The sequence below is a fragment of the Mercenaria mercenaria genome, chromosome 18 (assembly GCF_021730395.1).
Source record: "Mercenaria mercenaria strain notata chromosome 18, MADL_Memer_1, whole genome shotgun sequence".
Classification (NCBI taxonomy): Eukaryota; Metazoa; Mollusca; class Bivalvia; order Venerida; family Veneridae; genus Mercenaria; species Mercenaria mercenaria.
Genome location: NC_069378.1, coordinates 42,578,707 through 42,596,228, shown reverse-complemented (window position 1 = coordinate 42,596,228; position 17,522 = coordinate 42,578,707). Strand labels below are relative to the sequence as shown.

Sequence of the window (17,522 nt, the reverse complement as noted above, 5' to 3'; positions counted from 1 at the left end):
TAATGGGTTTAAAGCTTTGTATGTCAAGAAATATTTATCACACTTTTATGTAAAATGTACCATTAGAAAGAAAATTTAATTGTGAAAAAAACTTTTTGTTGGTTACTAAGTGTTTAAAACAAAATTAAATATAGTAATATTGAATTGAATAAGACGGGTATAAATTTTGCATTTTTCCCCAATATCCTGTATGGAGATAGTGTACTGATTATTAGTAAAGCTGTATGGATATGATAAGCCTAATTAGGCTAAATGTATATGGAGTAAAGGGTAAAGTATATACTTAATTGTACAGAAGATAAGCATATATTTATGAGCAGAGGTTTCTCCTATTACTCTCCAATTTGATGCCGTTTGGATGAAACTGAATTGCGGAAACAAAGGTTTTGATTTCGAACATGGCTGAGGAATCTCTCAGTGACTTACTATAATTTTAACCAGACTTATCATGATTTATCAATTTAAAAAGTTTTCTTTTAAACTAGGATATCAGAGATATGTTTTAAGATTTCCTTTTGTAATATTTAATTTCCCTGTCGCTTTTACATTAAAATAACAATACACATTTTCAATATCCTCACTCTGCAACAGGGCCGCAACTTGCACTGGTAACTTTCTCTACAACTTGAGACCACAAAACTTTTTCTTTGACATTCTTGTTGCTGAAAACAAAAAAGAAAAAATAGTGAAATGGTGATAAGCATCCCTGATATAAGCTTCTAAAGTCTGCCTTGCAATAATTACCGGTAAAAAAAACTTATCGAACTGTATAACCTTACGTTTCGCCATGATATTTTGAATATTGTCTTAATTTTTAGTAAAGATGCTGAAAAAAAACCCAAAACAATAGGTTATTTTGTGAACTGAAAAATTACTACTGAAGTATGTATATTTACCTCTCCTTCTATAGACTCTGCTATAAAGAATACCTAATAAATGTGTGAGCCTTTGTCTGCCTGTAATATGAACATAAAAAGTAATAAAATGCATGAAATACAGATACGATTAATATGCAGGAATCCTTCCTCATAGATAATTATTTTACATACTATCAAGTTTTTATATTCATTAAAGGTGGCATTTTCTTTTCCATGAAGTTTTAAACCAATTAAAGTAATAAACATAAAAAAGATACAGAAAATATTAAATATGGTGATTAAGCAACAAATAATTTATTTTTTATGCAGACAAAAGCTTCAAAGAAAAATCGAAAACGTGATAACTAAGCAAATAGGATAAAGTCTTCACAGCAAATAATGGAATATATCATCGGGCATAAATATTTACCGACAGAGCTAAGACATAAAAAATTATTTTCTTTTGCATTTATGGATTTTTAGAAAATCCTTAACATTATTATAAATCCTAAACATTTAACAAAAGGATTTGTAGTACAGTTTCATAGTTAGTTTCGTGAAGAGTGATGTTTTCACAGTGCATATCGTATAGCTTAAAACCTTTAACGACAGGACCAAGACATGAATAAAAGTTAATTCCGTATGATGAAATTTTCACACAAAAATCACTTTTTTATTACAAAGTATAAACCTTAAAAGAAAAGCTATCAATAGAAGTTAGTTAGGTGTCTAGTAATACTTAATTTTTATTTATTCGACTTATCCAAAAAAACATAAATCTTTAGAGAAAATACCAATTAATAAATGGAAGTAAGCCCATTAAATCACTGAACTTATCATAAAAAGAAAAAAGACAAATACATAAAAACCGACGTTTCGTATGCAAAGATGCTTTTAAACAAAGACTCTAAGACTCTAACTATATCAAGATGATTTTATGCTGTACGTAACGCCTTCAGCACGTCAGACGAATTTCAAAATGAATATAAGCAAAGACAAGGATCCGTACACAGGTCAGAGATGGAGTATTCGTGAACTTGAAGATTTAAAAAGAAACTGAAGCAAATATAAAACGAAATATGACTTATTGTAACGTTCAATGAAGAGCACAGATATTTTGCATAAATATACATATAATCGGCTATCACACATATGTCAGTAAGAAAATGGCTCTGAAACATTGGAAACTCAATAATTTAAGAATAAAATGTGAAAAAAATAACAGCTTTTGGTAAACCCATGACATTGCACAAAATTACAGCTGAGTGATATAAACTATTCAAGAAACTTATTTGGATTAAAGAAATCAACAAAAATCAACACTTCCCTGCATATAACAGGGTGAAAGATACAAAATTGAATGATTATATATATTCTTACGACAGCTATGCTGTTGAAATATCTAATTCAACTTAATCATAAGATACTGATATTGAAAAGTTGCTAACAATTGAAATATACTCCATCGTGGCACCATATGCAATTTCCACAATTATAACATGCAGATATAACACTGTAAAAACTGTAAAAACGCTGTAACATGTACTTATTAGAATGTTCCAATCAATACTAATACGTGTTCCAACATATTTTCTATTATTACTTACATCTATCTTTTAGTATGCTTTCAACATGCTAATATATTGAACACCGAGATAGACCGCCGCAATAGACGCAGATCCATTGGCCTTTTCTAATTGTACAGAAACTTCTCTTCATCCTTCTTCAGGCACACTGGAAACTCTTGCTACTAATGCAACTAAAATAAAAGTCTTTGATTTATCCAGCTGCATCGTAGTATGTAATGTTTTGTAACGTATATCCAACAGAGGAAGCTTGCTTTAAAGTGTGTATATATTTCATGCCATCGCCTTATATGCATGTTTCGTAACATATTCATATTACGATTATATCATTTTTAGCAGACGACATGCAGATATGCACGAAAAGAAAGTTAAAATACACAGGTGATAATCACGCTTTGTCCAGTATAATGTGAACTTGATATTCATAGAGGATAGTTGTTTGTTTTAGTGTAAGATCGAAATATATTTCACCGAGTAAACACTAAAATGCAATATTTTCACGAGTGGCGCAGCCACTCGTGAAAATGTAAATTATAGTGTTCACGAGTTTGTCCGCGCAACGTCACGTGCATCGCATCATAACGTCATAATGTTGTAACGTCAGGATGTCTTTGTAGAAAAACTATAAATAGTTCTATTACATTTCCTGATTTCTTTTACATTTCATTGTGATAAAATGTAAATATTTATGATCCTGTTATTCTTCTTATACATCTTTACGTTTACTGAAGACATTTTTGCAAGGAAATTCCTATCATTTATAATTCATATCATTTCGCATTCAAATGTAGTTCCGTATCAGTGAAAAATAAAAATGATATTTTCACTGTTTCATACAGTGCAAATATCAATTTTATTTCACTGATAAATTTCAGTATTTCACAGAAGAGCATAGAATAATTATAATTATTTGGCATATCCTTTATACTAATTGTACTTACCTTCTGTTAGACACAAAATGGGCGGCGGTGTTGAGGCTCACTTCAACTAAAATTGGTTATCATAAATTTGTAGAAGGCCAATCTGTTACTACAAACCAGTAAACAAATGTATCCAAAACGTAGCTTTATGTCTGTTATTAAATGATAAAGTTGTAGGAAAAAAACAGTACTAGCAAATTGAATAGAAATTCAATATTGGTAATGAGGAACTGTTCCTAGTAAATTTGACGCAGTAAGGAATATAATCAAAGCCATATGGTCTGAAGAAAACAAATAAATTCTAGCGATCTTAGTGTTTGTATATTATTACCTAAGCAACAGTAGATTTCCTCCAGCGGTTACATCCTTGCTTAGAATGAAGAGGTTCCAGGTTCAGTTTGGTTAGTGTTTGGTACTTAGTTACATATTTGTGTGTGTATGTGTGTGCGCGCGCGCGCGCGCGCGTGTGTGTGTGTGTTTAATATTCATGTGCATGGAGATGAGAAAAGAATTTACGGAAATGAAAATTAGATTTGATAAGGCTATTCAATTATTCATAACGTAGTTTGAAACATATTTTTACCGAGTTGAAAATGTTTAATGACGTAATAAGCTTAATGTTGTATTTACAATTAACCAGTCTTAGTAGGCATTGTGATTAAAAATTTGAACTTAAACTAAACGCTATTGGTTTAAGATATATGTGTAGCTAAATGCATCAGAGTACACAGTCCAAAAATACTTACAAATCAATTTTTGAAAAAGAGTTATTTGAGCTGAAAAATGTTGTGTTTTTTAAAGTATTTTTTTTTGTTTTGTTTTGGGTTAAACGCCGTTTTCCAACAGTATTTCAGTCATGTAACGGCGGGCAGTTAACCTAACTAGTGTCCCTGGATTCTGTAACAGTTCAAACCTGTTCTTCGCAAGTAGCTGCCAACTCCTCCACATGAATTATCAAAGGTGGACGACGAATGATTTCAGACACAATGTCTTTTATCAAATTGTCACGGAGAACATACGCCCAGCCCGGGAATCGAACTCGCGACCTCGTGATTCGTAGACCAACGTTCCCCCTACTGAGCTAAGCGGTTGGGCCAGCTGAAAAAATATCTTGAGAGTTCTAAGTAAAATATTTGGAATAAAAATGGAGACAATTGCAAGGGTCGGCTCTTTGTACAGACAAATATATAAAAAATCAAGTCTTGAAATTCTCTAGGAAATGTGTGGCATTTTTGTGTCGAAATCTGTCAACAAACAGATGATGATGTTATAAAAGTTAAAACTCGCAGAAAGATATTGCTGGAAAGAGAGCAATCTCTGCTGGCAACATATATGCGTCAAATCATGCGAAAATACCTAGAAATATGAAAAAGCAAATGAAACTATTTCAGGACATTAAGATGCATGCCTGTGTAATCATGTATAACAGGTAACATAGATAAATTACTTTTCCATTTCATTTATATAAGATAGACAGGATTATGACTGACAAATGGTGTTTACTTAACAATTTCACTCTATGAACAGATTGTTTCCCTTGTGTAAAGAGGGCTTAGGGCACGTTTTTGTCTAAGATGAAAGAAAAAGAAACGTATCTATTTTTCGGGAAAAGTAAACCGGCAAGAGAATTCACATCTTTTTTTATACAGTTTTTTTATTCGAACAAATCTAACAGACTGCTTAGTTTGATTCATCTTTATTGATATCTGTTATAAAAGACAAACTATGCAAGGAGTAAAGGCTTTGCGGACCTACAGATTTGAAGTATGACTGTACTTTCTGTAACACCCGACTGCATATCTTTCATTCATCCTTCAAGACGGCACGCAATCCATAAAACCGTATATATTGATAAAATTATTTTGCATTTTGACAACATATAGAGGTCAATTTTTATTTATTAATACTATGGTACAAACAATACATCGTGTTATGTTCTTTAATTTTCTTTTATGATTCATAAATGTTGTTGTAAAAAGTCGTGTCTTATATTAAAATAATTTACCCCCTCTTAAAATATTCCGTACGTGTCAAACCTGTTAATGAAGTGCATCAAGGATAGAGATATTTGCTTGATCTTCAATGATTCGGACAAACATAAAGTTTAATGTTTTGAGAAAAGGGGACTAGGCAAGAACGGTAAATTACAGCCACCGTCATCGACAAAAATGTTCTTATATGTGTTCTTATAATTTCATTTTCAAAGCAAGTCTTTTCTAAACATGTCATAATATTTGCTTGTTATAATTAGAACACCGTGATAATACAGTCATTTTTGCTATTTGGAACCCTGGTGATCGCAAGTAGTTATGTCAATTTTGTACAAGTTTTATTTCAACGCCTAGATAAAATGTTTCTGCACATACAAATAAAAGATAAGACAGGAAATATCACAGAAAAGTGTTTATCTAGTAAGGAGTATGCTATTCTAAGCTTCAACCACTCTTGCATACGATAACTTTCGTCACAGAAGTATGACAAACTTCTGATGGAATCGAATGGGTTTCAAAGGAAGCGAACAGTTGATATATTACGGTTATAATTGATGTTAGTATATTTTCAAATTTCATAGTTAATTGATTACCTGCTATCGATTCCGAGCTTTTGGGTAGTTCATATTTTGTTAAGTTATGTCTTATATATTTCGTTGTTTTTTAAGTGAACATTAAACTCTAGTAAAATATGTTTTCAATGTATGTAACTGCCTTGTATCGTGTTCTGACTACATGCTCGTGTATCAATAAAACTGTCCAGTTTTGCGTCGTTTCAAGGAAATATCAACACATAGACAACAATGAACCATTGTTCACTAATTTTAGAGAAAGATATTTAAATGAACGAAAACAGTTTTCGTCGCATAAATATATCGTTTACAATAAGAATTATTTCTATGTTCATAAAATTTCAATTCAGTTTGCAAAAACAACACAAAGATCACCCAACGCGACAAAATAAAAACGTTGAAGGCATTTAGGCCAAATGTCCGAGCTTTCGTAGTCCATTTTAATGGCGTTCTTAGTACATCCAGTTCCATCGTTCTGTAAAATGTTATGCTGCTTTTTAATCAATGACATTATATATTTACAATTCAGTTGTCGTATCGCTCTTTTGCTCCCGCAACAACAAATGAATAAATTTAAATTAAAAATCAAGTTTGATAAGCTGATAAAATTTGATTTGTCTTTATGCCGTGTTAACCGCTCCCAACACAACGACATTGCGAATTTTCCTATTTTCCTTATCGCATTTTGTTTGTCCCGATGCAACGACAGAATTACAAGACGCTGTTTGCGATGAATGTATTTTGTTGTTGTTGTTGTTGTTTTTTTTTTCGTTTTCTGCGCTGCATTAATCAGGACAAATTGAGTAAATATTGTTATGTAGTTGTGCCTTCCTCAATTTTTCGTTGCTGGAACGACATAGCAAACTATGTAATGTGCCATTATTTGTTTATTTGTTATATACAATATTACGAACAAGTCAAATGGTTTATCGCGGCCAGAAATTTGTACAAACCGGACAGAAGTTGCGAAATTGTCATTTGTGCAGGAAAGAAGCGTTTACCATAATGTCCAGTACTGGACAGATATAGTGACATACCTTTAAGATATCATGCTTTCTGTTTATGCAGGTAAACTTGTGTTTGGTTAAATTTCAACAGAGCACAATTGTCTGAACAGTGTACAAACACATTACTGTTTTTTCAGGCAAGGGTGGAAAAAAGTGGTAGACAATGAAAGCAGTAACATTTTTATTAAAAAAAAAATAAACAATGAGACAAACATTTCCAACAGCTTTGGACGGTTCAAAAATCCCATGTTAAACATACGATAAAGCCCGAAACGCGTGAAAATGTTCCGAATGTAAATCGGGTGAAGTAGGCGCTCTATATATAGAGTTAGATTATGCGTCTTGATACTGTACCAGAGGGATCGGTCAATTGTGGGTTATTGATTACACTGGGTGAGTCTACTTACTTATTACTTGAGGATGAAAAAAAAACGTGTTTTTTAAATGTTGCTATTAACAAGGGTGTCGGTTGAACTACAAAATGTACAACAACAGTTAATTCACAACAAATCGTACGGTATGTTTTATAATCAGAAGAAGCTAGTCGTATTTACGCTTATGAGACCTGTTTCACCCATAAGTAAAGAATTCAGAGGTCCATCATGAAATATTTTCTCCAGCGCGCATATACTTCACCTATTCCATATTATCGCGGCCTCCAGGCGCGATCAATAACAATAGCTTAGGTGGTAGTAACAATTTCCATTGTATTCAGAATCATATTTCCTTTTCATGAAAAGCGTGCACTGCTACAAATAATGAGTTTACACAAATGCTAAATTGTAGTTGTGGAAATTTAAATGTTAGTAGGTTAAGGTTAGACTTAACAAGTTTATCTATTAATTCTAGAAAACGCATAGATGTTTTGATGTATTATAAGGTTGTTACAATAACATTTAGTACATGTTGTGTTTTTTCACACAGAAATTCAATTGATTCATATCAAAACCGGATTGTTTATTCATTTTTCAATCGCATTTTTCCTATTTCCGACTTAATGCTTTATTAATTTGTCACGTTGCATCAGACGTAAATCTGTCCTAGGTTGATGTTTTGGTGTTTCAACACTAGAAGTTGCATAATTGCACGTCGTTTTCATATCAGCAATGCTATTGCGAAATGGTTTATCTTTAAACGGGTATGTTTTCAATTGTAACAACAAGAATGGTTTGTATTCTTGACATGGATATATATTCATAAGTTAATCATGACTATAATAACTTCAATATGAACATTTCATATAATTTTGCCGCTGTCGTTTTTGTACAAAATGATTCATTGACCTTAGAAGTGTTGTGCATTTCAAACCTTTTAATTTTCATGCAAATTATTCAATGAGGAAACCTACGCGACGACAATATTTCAATAAACTTATCAACGAGAAACAAAATGCTACTTAAGAATCAAAAACACTTTTGTGATGCCTGAATAATCTTTTGTTAAACGTTTATGTTTGTATTATTATATATTCTATTTTATGACTTACGTATATATCTGAAAGGAGCAAACGGGTGCAAATTTTGAAAATATGAATAGAATCAACATTTGGTATGGGTTCTTCACGTATATCATATTCTATTCGTTTAGGGTTTCAAACTTCAGTATATAAAATCTAAAAAAAAGGTTGTTTCATATTTTAAAGCAGATTATGGACAAATCTATACGGAGCCAATCTACTGTAATGATAATAATATAATATTGCCGGCAATTTTTACCAAATACTATGCTTTTTTTTATTCTTTTTTTATTCTATTTTTATTCTTATTTTTTTCTTCTTCTCTTCTTTTTCTTTTCTTTCTTTCTTTTTTTCTCTTTTTCTTTCTTTTCTTTTACCGGTTTCGGTGATTAATTATCCCCGTTTTCTAACGATACTGTTATGTAATTGCTTCTATTATATTGTAACATGATTCAAATTGTTTGTCAGTTCAACAAAGAAGGCAGTCAAGAATTTGATAATAAATTATATTTACATTCGCTCTTAATGACGTTCAATTTGTATTTATCGTTGAGGAAAAGCGTTGAAAGTATAATAACGCCGCTTGGTGATGGCACAAGACCACAGTTATTTGCCCTTGGTTGACCACAATACGGAAGTGGTTACGCGGAAAATAGTTCCTCTGTTTGATGGTGAATATTGGTGAATTTTTGAGTGAAAGACCTGCAATAAATGGCATGATTTAATAGAGGAGATATGAAATAGTAGGTACATGTACAATTAGACAGAATAAAAATGTCAGAATATGCATAACATGACTTTTTGATAGGGCCTGTTTTGCCTGTTTGCGGCCATCTAGAGAGTATTCTTCATACGCATGTGATTTGGTTCAAAATGGTGGAAAAAAGAGCCGGTCAACCCAATGTTTACTGTGGCTGGAATTTTTTCTCTTGGATAGTTCTGTTGAGCTCAGGTATTTTTATAGGGGTTGGAATGCATGCAAAATTGCTATAGTGTCTAGTGCCTATATAGAACATATAGTAAAAATAACTGTGGTCTTAGGCCTGATATAGTGGAAAATGTCAGAAAGTAAATTGTCAATATTTTTGTTATTTTTCAATCTACATGGCTGAAATTTTGACAGTGAATGGCTGGTAGGCATAGAAATCTGGTAAATATTTAGATTAATCATTACATTTGCTGAAATTGCTTCAGTTTGGATAAAAAGTATACATGCACTTGAAACTTGTGAAAAATCCTACTTTCATTTTACATATTTCTGGATTTTTTCTAATTTTGTAGGTTTTCATGCATGAAATGCATTTTTATAAGTTCTTTGTTTGAAACCGGTATGCGGAAAACAAAATGGGGTATTACAAATGCCGCGATGTGATTTTTTTTTTATTTTTTAGAAATTTGAGCTGCGACTGAGGAAATCTGACCTAAAGTCAGATATGTATTTTTTTCTATTCTTGTTTACATAAAATTGCTCTTTTGGTTACTTGAATTTACACAGTACACACAGTCTGAGTAGTGAAATATGTGTAATCATAATCTGTGCAAGAAAAATCAGTTCAAGGGCTTGAAAATTGGACAGATTAGGCCTGAAATTGGCATATTTTAATTGATTTTGAAGGAAAACAGGCAGATTTTCACACACTAGACTTGCATATTGGTTTCCTTAATGCTTAATTGAGTATAAATCATCATATCTAAGGTCCTGAATTGTATATTTACTTATTCTGTTGGATTTCTTACACTTTTAGTACCTAAAAACCTGAAATGAGAGCGCTCGGACAATGTGAAGTTTGTCGCATAGACGGGGATTGACCGCCTTTGTACATGTATGTCTACAGCTTCTCAGATTTGACCGAAGACAGTTGTTCGGTGTTGTGAATGGGTAAATAATTCCATTTTAGATGCTTTTAATCAAGATCAGGTACTTCCTGTGATTTTGTAAAATTTAATAGACTTCGTTAAATTGCGTCGGCAAGCGAAAAAAAGCCAGAAAATAGAATTGTAGTGGAATAACATTATTTCAGCCAGTTTTGCCATAATGACTACTTTCTAAATCATGTGTGGTAGTGAGAAAACATTTATAATCAGTTACCATGAAATTGGACAGGAATCTGTTCATAATAGTTGATGCAGTAAGCTGTATTCCCAGTGTGAATACTCAGTTCAGATTGTAGCTAATTTCAGCTGAAAATAGTAAACAATGCTTCAGATCTAGCAGTCAGTAAAGCAAGGAAACTGGACAGACTGCTTTGTGATTGATAGTTTTGTTATTCAGACTGTTTGTTATGACACATTTTACTTACATAAGACTTGAATTTGAGGTTTTATATTACATTATGACAGTTTCAGTATGGGGAAAGGAGACCGGATATAAATATTCATAGAAAAGTTGCTTTGAGGGGCACTTTTTAGCATTTCACACTTTCTTTGCAGTCCGATTGTTTTGAAATATAGTTTGCACATACATACAATCATGTAAACTGATTAAGTATTCATTCTAAGAAATTATGACTAGCTCGACTCATATTTCAGATGTTGTTCGGCCGAAGGCCTTCCAGTCACACAGAAGATCCTGGTTCGGTCACACGAAGGGTCACTTCCATTGATATTAGTCACAGGAAAAATTAGGAGCACCAGTTGTAGTTTCTCAGGTTGATATTTATTAAGGTTTTTGCTGAAATTAAGCCAGTTTGGAACATTCAGCAGGCAGTGATGTACATTAAAATCATTCTTTATAGAGATAGGGGCTGTTTTGCCAGAATGCTCAGCTGTGATACACAGTGTAAGATTTTGTGCAGTGTAAATGGTCATGGTGTGCATGTTTCATTTACAGAGTGCACTGAATGCCTGTAAACTGTAAGATTTGAGTGAAATATTCATTCCAGAAAGACTCATAAGCTTTTTAGTAGGCTCACATATTGGATTTTTCAGAGCTGTTTGGCTCATTTTACCTAGGGTAGCCATAAATGAAGGATCACTGAAAAGTATATGACACATATATGTACAAAAGCTATTCATTCTCATATTTGCCACATACTGGGCTGCTTAAAAAAGGCAAATTTGACAGCTACAGGATTTTTCTTAGTTCACATATTACTTTTTCGTGTGAGTAGACTCCGCGTTTTGACGTGCTTTTTGTAATATGAATAGTTTTCCTTAAAATTGGAACAGTGATATTGTAATCAGACTTGAAGTGGCTCTTAATTTGGATAGATGTATATTAAGGAAACATGCTGTTTTTTATTTTGGGTGAAAATCTCATCAAACAAAAAAGTTATAGAATGTTGCGTTTTTTTCATCTGAAAAGTACGCGAACTTTTTTTTGCTCAGATTTGACCGATACCATGTGTAACATTGGAAGCTGTCAAATTTTAGTGCATAGTTCAACAAAAGTGTAACTTTCAGATTTAATTTGCTATACATCTGAGATTATACTGGTAAAATATTTTTTAGTTTGGAGAGAAAAATAGGTCTAAATAGGCACAAGACCACAGTTATTTGCCCTTGGTTGACCACAATACGGAAGTGGTTACGCGGAAAATAGTTCCTCTGTTTGATGGTGAATATTGGTGAATTTTTGAGTGAAAGACCTGCAATAAATGGCATGATTTAATAGAGGAGATATGAAATAGTAGGTACATGTACAATTAGACAGAATAAAAATGTCAGAATATGCATAACATGACTTTTTGATAGGGCCTGTTTTGCCTGTTTGCGGCCATCTAGAGAGTATTCTTCATACGCATGTGATTTGGTTCAAAATGGTGGAAAAAAGAGCCGGTCAACCCAATGTTTACTGTGGCTGGAATTTTTTCTCTTGGATAGTTCTGTTGAGCTCAGGTATTTTTATAGGGGTTGGAATGCATGCAAAATTGCTATAGTGTCCAGTGCCTATATAGAACATATAGTAAAAATAACTGTGGTCTTAGGCCTGATAACGTACAAAACAAAATATGTACAATTTAAGAAATTAAATTGTTATCAAAAGGGAAGGAAATCTAACGTAGTAATAAGAAATTATTTGTCGGGGTTCATGCAAACTCAATGAAAAAATATGATTGGCAAAGTGTAGCTACAACAATACATAGATTTTCAGATTATATTCTGTCGTTCAATTTGTATGACGTAATCTCTTAAGGACACGCTAAGTAGTAAAGAGTGCGCTCTTAAGGACACACTAAGGAGGGATTCGTGCCAGGTTTAACATCTTGTTTGCGCAGGCTGGTCTATGCTGGTCGCAAAGACACTATGTTGGTTTTCTCATGGCACGGCTGATATGTCAATATTTCAGTTTGACACGATCATCAGATTTCATTCTGGTGATTAATAAGTAACAAAATAATAAGCGTAGTAACGTAGCAGAATTTATACAAAACAAGGAGATAAAGTAGTACGCAAATATGAACAAAACATTTTACATTTTCTCTCCCGCTTGCTCTGTCGAATTTTCGAAATAGTCAGTCTGATAGGTGTATATACGGATATACAGCTGATTATACACTAAGGTTTCGACCAATTTATAGTTTTATTCACGAAGGTTATTTCGATATTGGCGTTTGCCTGCCGGGTAGGTTTATGTACATGGCAAGTATCACTGCCGGGCACCCTACTTGAACTTCATACTGAATGAAACATCGGTCTGTAAGTGTGTAAAAACCCACAAGGAATAGTGCTTTTGTTCATCTCAGACAGTTGTCTACCTGAGGAAAAATGAATTTAATATTGATACAGATGCCTTACAAAACAAATCGCATTTCAAAAACTGTGCTTAAAAACCCTTTCTCAAAGTTCACCAATTTAAGAGTTAAAACAAAACTTAAAACTGTAATGAATATATTTAAGAGAAAAATATATTCCAAATTAGATATTAAACAGAACTTAGTATATATAGTGGCATGGACCCAATTTTATCAGTTTTAATTTGTAAATGATCAAACAATAATTGAGCAAATGCATAGCTTTTACATTTCGTTGTTGTCCTTTTCTACCATCCAAGCAATTATAAATAGTACTGATTTAAATTTGTGCTTGCTACGTGAGTTGAAATTAACATTTTAATGACTGTTGTTTTTCTGTTTTATTTTATATCCAGAACGTATGCTTGTCGAGTGTTTCTCGGAGAAAGAGAACATGGGTGATCCACAGAATCCACAGAATCCGTTTTTTTAGAATGGTATTTCAAACTTTATATTGCCAGTCTGATAATAATAGCCAAATATGCTTTCATACGAGTATTTTGATACATGTTGGTAATTGAAATGTAGAATTCAGTTTATCTATTGTCTTAGTACTTCACTTGCGTAACATAGTTTAAACTTTCTTGCTCGAGTATGAAATATTAAATGGTTACAAAAGAGTGTATTGTAATCGAGTATACGTGTATTCATAAGAGTTGCTGTTATGATATCAGTGCATTTTCAACAACAAAACTAGGTTTTACATTGTCAAAAGTAAGAGTCTGACAAAACGAATAATAAAGTGACATATCTGTAAAAGCAAAATAACTCGCATTGTTCTGAGGATGACTGGTCTGACTAGTATTATAAATGTTGTGATTGGTAGACAAGTTCTTTTTGGTTTACAACCACGTTTTTGCTTATTTTCAAAGTAGGTAAGAACGATTTTGTTTTAAGTTACTTAAATTATATCCCTAAATCATTTGAGCAAGCCGTATTTAAGAACTTTGTTTGTATTTGAATTTCATCTGCCTTTGCAAGAGCTCACACTGCGAAAAAAGAGTTAATATACGGGAGTGTACGGGATCCCGTATATTACCCGTATACGGGAAGAAATACGGGAAAACTAAAATACGGGCGTGTACGGGGCTTGTATATTTAAAAGTCCGTATACTAATAAAATACGGATTTCCGTATACTATGAAATACGGAATTCTTAGTATACGATACCCCGTATATTATTGAAATACGGGAAATTCTAAAAAGGGTTATTCTGATCGTATACAACACCGTGTATTCCCGTATATGTCTGGTGTACGGGAATACATAAATCCGTTGGAAGGCAGCTAAGAGATAATAAGCTCACTCAATGCAACTAGGTCATATCAAAATACATCAGTTTATGACAACTGACTGATAATTTTAGTAGTCCTAATTCTATATATGTAGTGCATTTCATCCGAAGTGGAAACATTTATAACAAGTACTCATTGAAAACAAAAGCATGCACTTGGGAAGTTTTCCACATCAGAGTGGTATTCTTTTTACACGTGTGCTACACACGTTTACCCATTGATATGCATGCTGACGTACTGTTAGTTCGATTTTTTTATAAATGGAACAAACATTTGAGAACCTATCTTCTCTCGTATTATATTTATCTATAATGTCGAATGAATTAAGACAATGTCTTGATTTTCTCCAAATTGTGCTACTATTTTGATAAATAGAAAAATGAAGTAAGTTTTGTTTTAACTCTCAATTTATTTAACTCATTGAATATATATCAATATTTAAGGGGTTGAAGATTTTTTTCATCAGTCTCTGTTCGAAGTTCATAGATGATTGCTTATAGCTTTTCACTGTGTATCTTAGAAATACATGTATTATTAGTTACACAGCTTGTATGTGACAGGATACGGGATATACGCTGTCTCGAAAATCCATATCAGGCTCGAGCAAAGACAGCGTATATCCCGTATCCTGTCACCAACAAGCTGTGTAACGATTTTATCTTGCCGACTACCCTTTACTTACATGGTATAATCTAATTTTTTGTAAATTAACAAAGCTACTTACAGATACTGTCGGACTGGGCTCCTGCAATGATTTGTTTGGTCATCATGTTTTGTTTATAATTGATTTACACCAGCCATAAAATGCACAATGACCTGTATTTTGATTAAATCACAAAACACAAAAGCTCATTTATGCAGGTTATGAACTGGCTTAGATCAAAAGGTTTAGAAACTTTCTGTTCCATCTTTTCGAAAATCACCAGATTTCACGATGTCACAAATGTCTTGAAACTTCGGCGTTCATCTCATTTCCTGTTGCACGTAGATAAATGATCTTACAACAAACTGTTGAGTATCAAATATGAAAATTCCTTTGCTTTATGATGATTTAACTGAAAACAAAAATTCAACGTCCGTGTCTCCTATACAGATTTATTCCGCGTTTACGGCTAACTTCTGTGAAACTTCACGAGCCTAAACTAAGTAGAATGAATGAAAACGGCAAGAAAATATTAAATTTACTCTTGAAAACCGATACTATCGCTAGAGCTAATTATTAATCTGACTTGTTTCAATTACGGGGCAGTTCCTGATAAAATTTGAATCGTCACACGATATACATTGTATAGCATCCTGAAAGGCAGTACACAATTATAACAGCCTTATATATCGCAGGTATAAGATGTAATACATTGTTATAATATATTAACATTTCCCGAACAATACTACCACGTGGGAGACACCAATCTATTCATATTATTTAAGTTCCTTATTCATACATATTTCTATTATTACTTACATTAATTTTTTCATATGCTTTCAACATGCTAATGTATCTCACTTTAAGATACTTTGCCGCCAGGTGCGCAGATCCAACAGACTTCCATAAGCCTATACCAATTTCTCTCCAACCTTCTGAAGAAACATTGTAAACACTTGATAACACGACAAGTATAATATAAACTTTTGATATATTCAACATTATCTCCGGTAATAATTTATCATGTATCAAATAGAGAGAACCTTTTAACTCGCTTGCTTTAAAATATATTTATATTTATATACCTTGCCCTTGTCTAGTTTTCATTAGATTTAATATCTTACGTCACAGTTTGTATGTCATTGGCTAAGATAGTTGAAACGTACTTGTCACAAGGTATATGCGTAATGTGCAGAAAAAACCTGCACGTTTCTATTTCTGTTATTGGCAAGCGACGGGCAAATTGCACGGAAACTTCCTGATTAAATACGACTGACTTTATCTTATGATGTTGACAAATTTATTTAGTTATACACGGATATGCTGATAGAATATTTTGTTATTATACCTCATATCCTTTTCATTTATACTTTATTAAAGAAATGGAGTCAATTCTCTTAGATGCAAAATTGACGGTGATGCGACAGCAAACCTCCAGTGGAACTCATTCTCAATAGTTCGCTTTTCCTAATAAAACAGGCCCAAAAAGTAGTTGTACACCCACATACATCCCATTTTGGCGTAATAATACACTGAATCACATCTAGGTATGAAGGAGAATATAGAATGATATACATACTAAATTTCATTGAAATGATGTTTCAATATCAACAAGTTGTGACATTTTATGTACCGGCTTCAAAATAAATCAAAGCTTTCAGACACCTGATGGGGCTGAGGAACTGTTTTGCTATGGTTATGCAGGTGCACGAAAATATATTTTTAAATGTTATACTCGTGAATTTTGTGTAAACTGACTTGAACACTAGCGAAGTGGCATGGCTTTTTTCATTTACAAATATTCCTAATAGTTTTCTTCTAAAGACAAATTCATTGTTGATTTAGGGTTTATTGTCGTTCCTGAAATACCTGAAATTGTCCTGTGGATACGGAGAAACATTTCAACGGCTTACCAACAGCATATAGGACTGATTACACCAAACAGGAAGTGACTACTCAGTGTAACATGTGAAGAAGTCCAAAACGTAGTGCTGTTGATGAAATCTGGTATATGAGTCATATGAGGATGTGGCAGTTATATTTTTTGCTGAGTGGTATTGCTTATTGTACTGAGAAAAGATCTAGACCATTTGCAATGTGAATTTCCAGGTATTAGAACAGTATGAATATATGAATGGATGATGTTTTTTCTATCATTGTTTTCATTTTGTGACACACCCCACTTTTAAAACGTTTTAGAAAAAAATATACACACTGAGAAAAAAATGTTAATACTGGTGGAAAGCGTAAATTAAAACACAGACGTATTCACAGAACAGAAAAATAACTAATTGTTATTCTTAGTAACCGTTATATATCATCATTATTTTTGTAGTGTGTGTCATCCGTACGTGTTTATGAATTTAACGCTTATAAATTTTGTAAAATGCAAATAAATTCTTACCATCGCATAATTTGAATTTATTGACATTTCGAAATGTCTTGAACAACATGTATACTTT

The 17,522-nt window shown here is 32.7% G+C and overlaps 2 long non-coding RNA genes across 2 annotated transcripts; one reads left to right on the top strand and one right to left on the bottom strand.

Annotated features, from left to right (window-relative positions):
- Positions 1–244: 244 nt before the first annotated feature.
- Positions 245–3,984, bottom strand: LOC123537889 (uncharacterized). The gene is made up of 3 exons (XR_006683652.2): positions 2,465–3,984; positions 897–956; positions 245–662 (listed from the first exon to the last, which is right to left on the bottom strand). It is a non-coding gene; the product is annotated as an uncharacterized LOC123537889 (long non-coding RNA).
- Positions 3,985–7,244: 3,260 nt separating this feature from the next.
- LOC128550451 (uncharacterized) lies at positions 7,245–16,145 on the top strand. Its single transcript, XR_008368295.1, has 3 exons — positions 7,245–9,539; positions 10,135–10,268; positions 10,919–16,145. It is a non-coding gene; the product is annotated as an uncharacterized LOC128550451 (long non-coding RNA).
- Positions 16,146–17,522: the final 1,377 nt, after the last annotated feature.